The following is a 13,207-nucleotide window of genomic DNA, read 5'->3' on the forward strand; positions in this document are numbered from 1 at the left end:
GAAAAAAAACAAAATATATATATATATATATACTTAGCATGAGTTTCTTGAATGATTGGGCACTTGTCCCGTTTTCTGCCAAGTCTAGTACAGAAATGGAAGTTCACATAGTTTCAAGAGAGATAATGAAGCCATCTTCACCAGCCATTAAACATCAAAAGCCCTACAAACTCTGCCTTCTCGACCAGCTTACTCCTACAACTTATGGTCCAATTATATACTTCTACCCTGTCAACAATTTGTTTTCTAAATCAACCCTAGCCCACCTAAAGGAATCTCTTATTAAAACCCTCAATTTGTACTACCCTTTTTCTGGAAGAGCCAAAGACAATCTCTATATTGATCGTTTCGAAGAAGGAGATCCATTCTTTGAAGCAAAAGTAAATTGTTCAATGTCTTATTTCCTGAAACACTATGAAACTGAGTCATTATTAAACCTTTTCCTCCCAAGCCACCCATTAAGCAAGGAAATAGACATGAGTATAGCACCTGTAGCAGTTCAAGTGAGCATGTTTACTTGTAGAGGAATAGCAGTAGGTCTGTGTTTGTCACACAAGTTAATTGATGCAACTACAGCTTCAAGTTTCGTAACTACTTGAGCATCTTTTTGCCGTGGAGATCCTAAGAATGTGATACAACCTGATTTCGAGCAACCATCAACATTTCTTCCATCAAGCACTTCATTACCTCAAAATTATTTATCTCTAATGGAAAGCTTATGGTTCGTTAAAGCTAACTACATTACAAAGAGATTTGTGTTCGATGCAAAAGCAATAGCTGCATTAAGGGCTAAGGCAAAAGCCAAACTTGAAGTAGAACCAATTCGCATTGCAACATTATCATGCTTCATTTGGAAATGCTCTATGGCAGCATCAAGGGCAATATCAGGTGCACCAAAGCCATCGATTTTAGTGGAAGCAGTAAATCTCAGGCAAAAAACAAAGCCACCCATGAAAGATAGCTCTACTGGGAATATGTTCTGGTGGGCAGTAGCATTTGCTAGCCCTACAGACAAACAGTACAGAATTGAATGAGCTGGTAAGCATGCTAAGTGAAGCAATTGCAGTATATAAAAGCGATTGTACGCATAGTTTACGGGTGAAAACGGGTTCAAAATAATGTCCGAGTACTGTGGGCAACTAGAAGGGATGTTTTCCTTGGAAGAACCTGACATTTTTGGATTTACAAGTTGGTCTAAAATGCCTTTCACTAGACCAAACTTTGGATGGGGAGAACCATTTTGGGTTGGTCTAATGGCAAAACCTGGACCTGAATTTAGAAACCTTACTGTATTTATTGACACAAAGGATGGTAAAGGGATTGAAGTATGGATTACTTTGGATGAAGCAAGAATGGCTATTCTGCAAAGAGATCCTGAGTTCTTAGCATTTGCTTCTCCAAATCCAAGGTTTTCTAGCCTCTAGATAATAGTTCTTTTTTCAAACATAATCTATGTGTCAGTGCCTATTAATTAAGTTTGGTGTCCTTAAATTCGTTTGTGATGAGTTGTTTAATTTTCCCGCCTGCCTATTTTTCCTTTCTCTCAAATGATTCTGAGTATTTGAATTATTCATAAATTATAAATTATTTTATAAATTTATTTTATTTATTTATTTTTTAACAGCATAGTTCTAATACGTCAATTTAAGATATATCATCTATATTATTTTTTCTGTCCCGTTTTTATTTTTAAGCCAATAAAATTGATAGTTGGCTATATAAAAAAAACTGTCACGATATGATCTGTGGGTCAGTGACCGGAACTAGGGTATGGATAGGCTTAAGGCCACCAAAACCTGTATTAAGTCTGATTAATAGACAATTTAAATATGCATATATAAACGTACTATTACACCAGCTCAATATGTCATTCACAAATCCCTAACTTGACGCTAACGAAACATTCCACAATTTATTACAGACCAAATCAAACATAATATATAAGGTATACTACTGCACAGAGTATAGAATTTTAAATAATTCAAAATACAAAAGTAGAAATTAATTACAATAGGCTCGATGGAGAAGAAAGTTAAGTTGTCAAACGAAAGATGGCGGAGAATCTAACTGTCACCTAAAAAATTAAAATTGAGATTGTCAGCCTCGAGAGTGAATTAAAATCATATAATCCTATAACAATTACAGTCTCATCGATAAAATATTTATTAAATCATAATAACATATCATGTTATATTAAAACACATGTCAATGCCATAATTCATAAAAATACAATTTAAATATTTATGGGACGAGTGCTTCACCAGAATTCTAACCCCATTACTAGTAGCCTTTCGGCTCTCTTATTCCAATGGGTCTGAAGTCCAAAGAGTGAAGCTCAACCAGGGTTCTTAAATCTAGCTTGGACATTTGATTTCCAAATAAGCTGGCGCCCAGAGAGCAACATTCGACCAGAGACCTCCAGTAGTCAAATTCTTACAGCCCAGAGAGTTATACTCGACCAGGATAAAATCTAAAAGTAACATTTTACTACCTATCTCTGATTAATACCGGTGCACGCGGTCCTGATGCAACCCATCAGGTGGCATGTTCTACTATCGCCTCATCCCGATGTCATAATCATAGTATCAATAATAATTATAAATAGTATAATCATAAGTAAACATAATTTATTCAATAACATATTAAGAATTAAAAATTAATAGTCTCAAGTATAGCAAACATGAAAATCATATGTAATTATAATAATAATATTAAAATAATAGAAAAATATGATAGCAACAATATTTATAATAATATTTATAATGATATCGATAATAATAAAAATAACATTCATACTAATAATGATAGTAATAATAATAATTATCATTAATCAATTAATAGTGCATTTACTTTAGACATCACACGAAGGCAATTGATTATATGACTTTAACTCATAGTTTTGCCGCACTCTGTAGTATGCTCCTACGCCTCGGGTGGAGCTGGCTAGACAGACGGATTACCGAGTCGAAAATCTAAAATTTTATGTGTCTAGAAAACACCGGGGTCCGAAGGCCGATACTACCAACGGTGTCGGAATTCGAATATAGAAGCGCCTACGCGAAACTTGAGTTATGGGGAGTCCGAAAATGCAAAAGCTTTGGCCGGAAACTCGCCGAAAGCTACCAGATCGAGGTTGAAAAGGCGTTGCTCCGGTGAAGCTTGATCGAGGCTGCTGGCGATAAAAAACGACGGGGGAAGCTCATGTCCGGTGCCGGCTTGGAGAAAGGACGGCGGTAAGTGGCTGGTTCGGCGGCGGTAGCTCCCTATCTTCCACATCGACATCGCCAGCGAGGGGGGAAGGGAGGAAGGTGAGGGGTACGGCAAGGGAAGGGAAGGAAGGAGGCGATGTCGGTGGCTGGAGGGCGCAGGCGGCGGAAGGAGGCGACGAGGGAAGGAAGGAAGGAAGGAAGGAAGAAGAAGAAGAAGAAGAAGAAGAAGAAGAAGATGGGAGGAAGAAAAAGGAATTTTTTAATATTATTATTATTTATTTATTCATTAGTATTTATTTATTTATTATTATTAGAGTATTGCATTCTACCTCCTTAAGAAAAAAATTTGTCCTCGAATTTTAAAAGAAACAAGGCTTACCTCAAGATTGAAACAAATGAGGTAATTAAAAAATAAAAAGAATTTTTTCTCTTCATCCCCCCCCCCCTTCTTTTTCTCCTCCTTCCTTCCTCTTTCCTTTCCCTTCCTCGTCGCCTCCTTCCGCCGCCTGCGCCCTCCAGCTGTCGAACGTCGCCTTCTTCCTCGCCTCCCTCGTCGCGCCGCTCACCTTCTTCCCTTTCCCCCATCGCCGCCAACGTCAACGCGGGAAGAAGGAGCTGCCGCCGCCGAACCAGCCACTTGCCGCCGTCCTTTCACCAAGCCGACACCGGAAATAAGCTTCTCGCCATCAAAAACTCTCGAGCCGAGCTTTCCTAGCTTTTTTTGTCACCATCAGCCTCGGTGAAGCCTCACTGGAGCAACGCCTTTCCGGCCTCGATCTAGTGGCTTTCAGCGATTTTACGACCAAAGCTTTTTTATTTTTGGACTCCCCGCAACTCATGCCTCTCGTAGGCGCCTCTAGATTTGAATTCCGACATCATTAACAGTACCGACTTTCGGACCCCGGTGTTTTCCGGACGCTCAAGATTTCGGATTTTCAGCATGCTATAATTTTATCTGGATATTAGAAAATATTGTTGCTATTAATTATCAATTATTGATAATTTAATTTAATTAGATTTAATTAATTATGACTTAGATATAAATATTACAAATTAATTGGTATGATTAGTTATTGTTCTGTTTCGTGGTAGATGTGGTTGTATTGAATTAGTTTAAATACCAGAAAATTTTATGTGGGTTGGTTGTCAAAATAAATATTATGTCGGACCATTTGTAAATAAATTGTAATATATGGTGTGTTGCGAAGTTGGAAAAATAACACAGTTTTGGTGGCTCGATTCCCATTAGTTATGTTTCTAACAGGTTCTAGATCCGTTATACGGGGGTAAGCGCCCATATTTTAGAGGAGGTTCTGCCGAATTTTTGATAGAATTTTCAAGTCTGAATTTTCTTAGGCAGTCTAATCTAGGAGTCTAGGTGTAGGAAAATTTAAGAATATCTTATTAACTGAGTATTTTCGTGAATAGATAATTTGTCCATCTAGTCAGGTCCACCCGAGGCGTAGGAGCAAACTGCAGAGCGCGGCATAACTATGAGTTAAAGTCATATAATCAACTACTTTTGTGTCATGTCTAAATATAATGCGTTGTTAATTGATTAATAATAATTATTATTACTCTTATCAATATTATTATAAATTTTATTTTCGTTATTTTTTGATACCATTATTAATATTATTACTATTATTCTTGCTATCACATTTACTGTTATTTTAATATTATTATCATAATTACATATGATTTTCATATTTGCTATAATCGAGGCTATTAAATTTAATTCTTAATATGTTATTGAATAAATTATGTTTGTTTATGATTATACTATTTATAATTATTATTGATGCTATGATTGTAACAACGGGATGAGGCGGCAGTAAAACATGCCACCTGATGGGTTGCATCAGGACCGCATGCACACCGATATTAATCAGAGACAGGTAGTAAAAGGTTATTTTCGATTTTGCCATGGTCGAATATAACTCTTTAGGCTGTGAAAGTTTGACTACCGGAGGAAGATCCTTGGTCGAGCGTTACTCTCTAGGCGCCAGCTTATTTAGGAATCAAGTGTCCAGGGTGGATTTAAGAACCCTGGTTGAGCTTCACTCTTTGGATTTTAGACCTATTGGAATAAAAGAGCCGAAAGACTACTAATATTGGGGTTAGGGTTCTGCTGAGGCACTCGTCCCATAAGTATTTAAATTGTATTTTTCTAAATTATAGTATATGATATGTGTTTAATATAATATGATCTATTATTCTGATTAATAAATATTTTACTGAGGAGACTGTAATTGTTATAGGATTATATGATTTTAACTCACTCTCGAGGCTGATAGTCTCAATTTTAATTTTTCAGGTGACAGTTAGATTCTCCGCCTGTCTTTCATTGACAGCCTGACTTCCTTCTCCTTCAGGCCTATTGTAATTAATTTCTACTTTTATATTTTGAATTATTTAAAATTCTAGACTCTTCAGAGTAGTATACCTGATATATTATATTTGATTTGGTCTGTAACAACTTGTGGAATGTTTGTTAGCATCTAGTTAGAGACTTGTAAATGACATGTTGGGCTTGTTTAATAGTATGTTTATATATGCATATTTGAATTGTCGATTAGTCAGGCTTATTATGGGTCTTAGCGGCCTTAGGCCTAGCCCTTTCCTAGTGCCAGTCACGGGCCCACAGATAGGGTCGTGACACTTTTTTTCTATAACTTCAAAATTATAAAACCAGTTAATAAAGTTAGAGCAAGTATTGAGAGTTTAATTCAAACTTACCACAATTGTTATATGTGTTTTTAGACAAACCCATCAATGAATTTCTAGTTATTTTGTTACTTATCCAATTACAATAGTCTGACTCAATTACAATATTTAATCTAAAAAATTTTAATATTTCATTTATAAATCAATGTAAAAAGTGATAGGTAAGCAAGAATTGCCGAAAAAACTACCTCACTGATGGCAGAAAAAGGCCTTGTGTGCGCTCAATTTATAAAAGAGGAATTTCACCAAAGCCAATTCGTTCTAGCATGAAATCGGCCATGAATACTCCTAATTTAGGGTGAGTGGAGTGCGACTTGATAATCTAGACGAAGAATCAGACATTTAAGACAAATTTGAGTGAATTTGGTTAAGAAACGAGAGAGAAATCAAAGAAAGAAAGATGAAAAGTAGAGAAGATGTTAGAATGTGAAAAAGAAGGAAAGGAGAGAAAATATATGTCTTAAAATTGGCAAATTACCACTTTCGTCCCTGACCGTCAAACTACCATTTTGGCCCCTGGCTGACAAATTGGCAGTTTGGTCCGAGAGTGGAAAAATCATTATTCTTCATTACAAAGCAGAACTTATCCAGAAAAAGAAAGCAATCACAAATTTGGCACCCGAAAGTGGGGAATTGACCAAGTCTCATCCCGAAGGACAAATTACCGAAATTAATTCTTGAAGTAGAAGATCCCGAAGCTAAAAACAACTAGAAAACTTTAGACAACGGTGGAGGTCCTTAACATATAGAATTCTAAAAAAAATAGGTGAAGTCCATAAATCAAAGTCAGATAGAAAATCTGCACCAGATCAAGCCTACAAAAAGAAGCTTCTACAGCTAAAACAACTCCCATTTTATCTTAAAGGGAGGTCTTTAAGGTGTAACGGGCAAAGTCCCTAAATTAAAACCATATAGAAACTCTTCACTAGCTCGAGTCTACGAAGCGAAGCTTCCACAACTCTCACAACTCACATTTATCTTGAAGGGAGGTCTTTAAGATGTAATGGGCAAAGTCCCTAAATCAAAGCCACATAGAAAATTTATACCAGCTCGGCCCTATGAAGTGAAGCTTTTACAACTCACACAACTCACGCTTACCTTGAAGGGAGATCTTCAAGGTGTAATGGGCAAAGTTCTTAAATCAAAACCATATAAAAAATTTGCACCAACTCGAGCCTATGAAGTGAATCTTCTATAATTCACATTTATCCTTAAAGAGAGGTCTTCAATATGCTACATGCCTACGAAACGAAGCTTTTACAACTCTCTTATATCCATTTTAGCGTATCTTTGATATTTACGATTTATCTCAATTTGTCTAACCATGAATATGTCTATAAATCTTGACAAACCGGGAGCATACTGTAAGCACATGTTTTCCGGATCTAGATATCGAAGGAATTATAGGAGATCTAATAATAAAAATTATTGTTCTTCTCGAGTCTCACAGAGCAAAGGAAAGTCGAGGTCCCAATTAGGGTTACAAATAATTGAACCATAATTTTGTTTTCCGAAATTGAAATTGGACTAAATTGACTAGAATAGTTAGTTTGGGTAGAATCAGCCAACTACCCAGCTTCGGGGCTAAATTAAAAAATTTTGCAAGTCTGCCAATTAGCTCTGCACAGTACTAGTTGGTCAAAACTCTATTTTTTGCATCATTTTTATATTTTCTGATTTTAAACGCCCATAATTGTTAATCGGCTTTCCAGAAGGATTTTATTGATAATTATTTAGCTTTGTGATTATTATTCTAATTAAATGGATATCTACCAATAATTACCTAAATTATTTTAGTTTTCTATATTTATCGATTGAAAGTATTTTGATAAATCCCTTTAATTATCAATAATTCTTGAAAATTATCGATAACTAAAAGAGATGATTGTCTTGGCCTCTAGTGTTTTCCCATCTTCGCTATTAATAAAAAAGGAAATCCCAATCGAGGGGGTGGCAATTCTTGGTAAAGAATGACTAAGTAAATTTCAGCGAAAATACTGAGATTTTAAGAAACAAACATTAACACTCAAACACTCTGAATTCCTACAATCTTTGGATCAACCTCCTCCTCTACTCCTAAAACTCGAGAATCTGCACAATACAGTAAAAATTTGAGGGTTCCTAAAAACTCAATCATCTCATCATCTTCTTTTATGATTTCTATTATGTTTTACTGGCATGTTTAGGATATATTCATATGATTTTGGCATTTTTGATCTAAATCTGATGTTTACATAAATCTTGATTTTAATATATCTACATGTTAGGGTTTTAAATATGATTATTTTCTTATAGACTTGCATGTTTAGATCTAGTTTGCCATGTTATTTTATTAAATTAATATGATTCTTATTAAAATTATATGATTATAGGATTTAAAAATGTCATTCGTTTAGGTTTTTGTTTAAGTTGCCATATTTAACCTATCATCTGATTAAATATGTTTTTTTTTTGCCAATTGCTTTTGTTTATGTAAGTAAAACCTGCCACTATGTTTTTTATCCTAAAGATTAATTTGTTTACTCATTTTGCCTTACTTGTCATATATTAATCAATTTTTATGTTATTTTGTGCATGTGGATCAAATTTTGGGGGTCTTGGAGTTTGAAATTGCCTAAAATCGAGCAAAGGATGTAAGATCGGCCTTAGACCAAGCCTAGACCCTATTGGTTGATCGTTCTCCTCTCGTCCATTTATTGTAGTTCTTTTCGTCGAATTTTGCCATATCTTACCTGTTTTACTATTTTGTATTTTAATTTTAAGCCAAGTAGTTATAGGAGAGATGTAATTTTTATGTTTCTTATTTTTTTCTTTCAATTTTTTATTTTTGTAATCTGTAATGTAGTATACAAAAACTAGATTGCTATTGTGATTGCTGACTAAAAGGTTAATATATGCAAGACAAGATGAAGGTTAATATATGCAAGACAAATAACTCATAAACTGATGATTCTTAAAAAGTTAATCCATGCAAGACATAAAGGTTAGGTGAACCCAAATAATTCTTTTTCTTTTTAATTAGCTTTTTTCTTTTATTTTTTTTAGAAAATTTAGCTTTTTTTGTTAGAACTTCATATATGATGTTTATACAAATCCAACTCTTTTAAATAGATGGGTTATGTTTATGTTGCCTTTTGATTGTTGATTTTTAATATTTTGAAAAAATAGTTTTGTTTCTATTTGCTTTTTTTCTTCTATTTTAGATTTATAAGAAAAGAGGGTCTATAAATGATGTGGATTTCTTATTTTAATTTTTTACCACTAGTATTGTGTTGTAATATTTTATATAAGTATACAGTTACTACAATAGGAATATACGAATAGCAGTCCCACAAAGATTTGTAGAACTTAACATCAAAATATATTATAATTTTATATTAATTAGATTAAAACAACTGAATATGAGTTTGAAAATAATTAAAATTAAAAATAAATAATTGTAATAATCAAATAAAATTAATAAAAATTTTAAAATTAAGTTTCCACCATACTATTCCGTCTATAATTTAATAAATTATTACTTTAATCTAGCTCAATAAATTTTGAAGATAATTTATCATATTCTAGCAAATATACCCTTTCGAGTCATATACCTACCATATTCATATTAAATTCTTACCTACTGTCCTAATTAGAAGTTTTAATCTAAAATTATTATGGCAAATTGAAAATAAATCTTAAGAATCTAAGTTTTATGTCTAAATCTTAATAGCCATTGCTTAATATTTTTTAAACTAATATTAAACTTCAACTTTCATTACTTCATTTAATACTTAAATATATTGCAAATATTAGATCTTAACATTCATAATAATATGAAATACAAAATAATAAGTCAAGATAATTGAACCGAAAATTAAAAAAATAAATATTAAATCAAATCATAAATCAAGTTAATAAGTTTCCATCCAACCCTATAAAATAAATTTTAACTATTCATAATGTAAATAAAAATAACAAAAGTAATTGAATTTAATAAATAAAAGAACAAAAAAAATAAAACAAGAAGGGAAAACAGACTCTTGAATCTTTATAGAATTTTTTTAATATTAATTTTGAATGCCTCCTCCAAATCTTGTCCCGAGACACTTTTTAATCTCTAAAAGACTTTTTTAAGAACTTCCAAACTTATAGCCTATCAACCCTAAAACTTAATGAATAGGCACAGTGACACAGATCATGTTTGAAAAAAGAAATAATAACTAGAGGCAAGGAATCCTTGAATTGGAGAAAAATTAAACAATCATCACAAAAGAAATTTATGCATACCAAACTTAATTAATAGGCACACTGGCACCGACTAATAAATAGGCACACTGACAGACTAATAAATAGGCACACTGACACAGACTAATAAATAAGCACACTGAATATGTATGAACAAAGAAATAATATCTAGAGACTAGAAATCCTTGAATTTGGAGAAGCAAATGCTAAGAACTCAGGATCTCTTTGCAGAATAGTCATACTTCAATCTTTTTATCATCCTTCGTGTCAATAAATACAGTAAGGTTTCTAAATTGTATAATAAGAAAACTTACTTAACATTTATTACAATATTAAAAGTATTAATTAAAAGTTATTTTTTAGAATTAATATTTAATATTTAATTAAAATAATAATAATTTGATAGATTTAAATATGGGTAATGTTTAAAATACTATCCTGTGATTTGATACTGCAGCATCTGTATTTTTGTATCAAAGGAGTAATATTTATTTTATTTTATAGCATTTTTTAAACATATTTAATATTTTTTTCATTTTTTAGATTATAAATATTAATAGAAATATAGATATTCTATAAAATAAGTATTTTTAAATAATTTAACATCTAATTATATATTTTATGATCATAACAAATTGTTAAAATATATTTATTTAAATTAAACTAAATTTAAAAAATAATTTTAAATAAAATTTTAATATATTTATAAATTTTATGACACATGGTTAGATACCAAATTATTTATAAAATCATACTTTCATAATGGTTTCATGTTAAATGCATAAGAATCTATGTAAAAAAAATAATAAGAACATAAATATATATCTAAAAAATGTTAAGAAAATAAAACATGTAGTACTAATATAAAAAATATATCCGTCCCTCAAATGAAAAGGTTTCAAACCACATAATAATCACTTCAATCTTACCCTTTAAAGATTATACATGAGCATAATATATATATATATATATATATATATATATTTTATCTCTAAATTTATTAATTAGTTATATATAATTAATATATTACTCTTACGATTAAAAATAGTTATATAATTAAAAAAATAATTTATTATTTAATTTGATAATTAAGATATTATTTATTACGATTACATCATTATTTAATTAAAAAAATAATTCATTACTTGATAAACTAATACAAGAAAATCAGAAATTTCATATGCATATATTATATTTATTTTTTTATATAAAATAAATTTTTCAAATAAATTTTAAGTAAACATAGTATTAAATTCGAATATCTCCTTATGTTCCAAATTTAAAAGTAACATGTATTTTATTAATTTGACTGATACAATATTTAGTAACGCGTTATATAAAAATATGTTTAGCAAAATTTAAATTTTGAATTTAATTGATTCAACAATGATAAATTATAGGCTTATTTGTTAAAAAAATTAAAATTTGATTTAAAGAAAAATAAAATTTGACTTTTTACTATTATAGAATCAATTAAATCTAAATTTGAATTTTTTTCAAATACTTTTTTTTATAGCACGTCATTAGATATTCTATCAGTAAATTAATAAAATAAATATTATTTTTTAAATTTTATAATTCATTAAAATCTAGAAATCTAATGTTTTTATATTTTTTAAAAGTTTAAACTGAATGTATTTAAATCTTAAATATAAGTTCAGAAATCTATTTACTAAAAATTTAAATTAAATATATTTAATTTTTAAATATAAATTCATAAAGTTTTAATTTTTATAAATAATTAAATACTATTTTAAGAATTTTAATACAATTAAATATTATTTTTATATTTTTATATAAAAGATATATATTAATTTGAACACATAATTAAACAAGCAGTTGCACCTAATTTGCCAAGGACATTTAAGACCATGAAAGACAAATACTACATCCATCTTTTGCGAAATAACTCATCTTCTTCAGTTTTCTACGTGTGCCTATCACATGAAGTACGCGACAACAAGTGGTTGCAAATTAAAAGGGCCTAGATGACGGAGAGAGAGGACAAAATTTATTGTTTTTAATTTTTATTTAACATATTTTTTATTTATATATCAAATTATAAATAATTAACATATTTATTAATTTTAAATAATAAAATATGTGTTAATCATTTAATACTAAAATATTAAATATTTATAATATATATTAATTTTAAATTTTTATAATATGTAATATTAAATCTAAATAAGAAATTCTCTTTATCTAGGATATCTTTATTAAATCCAAGTATTGTAAACAATAAAAAAATTACGTTAACCAAATAGGTAAGATTTTCCTCATTGTAACGTGGACAAGGCGGTCCCAATGAATAACTTGGACATTAATATTGACACATTTAATTAGAAATGTCAATAGATAAAGCATCCGTATATTTAAAAATATCTAAATTCAAGTTGGATTAAAAGATTTGTATTCAAATTTGTCCTAAAATTATTTAAATTATTTTCTCTGTTATTCAAAACTCATACCAAATTCAAATAGAAATACTCACATATATTTAAACTTGATTAAAATATATTTACATTAAATAGTTAATAAATATTATCATATAAATATTTAAATAAGTAGCCGCTACCATATACCTATTAATACCATTTATATAAACATTCAAGTAACTAAATGGTACTCTTTTATCAAAATTGTTTATAATAATTTAATTATAAAATACATGAGTAAAAATTAATAAAAATATAAAATATAAACTAATCAAATGTAAATATCTATTATTAAATGTTTAATATATTAATATAACTTAAGCATAAATTCAATAAAATTTAAAATAATATTCTAAATAATAAAAACCGAATAAGATGCAATATCTATTACAAACTTGTGCATATTCCAACTCCATATTTAAAAGTGCTTATCTACCACCTTTAAAAAGAAAACCACAATATATTAAATATTAGTGATGTTTCTAAAACTTACATATCAGAACTATCCTGTTAAAATATAAATAAATAATACCATTTGAAAAATAGTTCATAATTATAAAAAATTCAAACTAGTTTAGGAACCATGAGAGAGAGAAAAGAGAAAGA

At 30.0% G+C, this 13,207-nt stretch overlaps 1 pseudogene; it reads left to right on the plus strand.

Moving 5' to 3' along the window:
- Window positions 1-1,605, plus strand: LOC107262083 (annotated as a pseudogene).
- Window positions 1,606-13,207: the final 11,602 nt, after the last annotated feature.

This window comes from Ricinus communis, chromosome 6, assembly GCF_019578655.1.
Source record: "Ricinus communis isolate WT05 ecotype wild-type chromosome 6, ASM1957865v1, whole genome shotgun sequence".
Classification (NCBI taxonomy): Eukaryota; Viridiplantae; Streptophyta; class Magnoliopsida; order Malpighiales; family Euphorbiaceae; genus Ricinus; species Ricinus communis.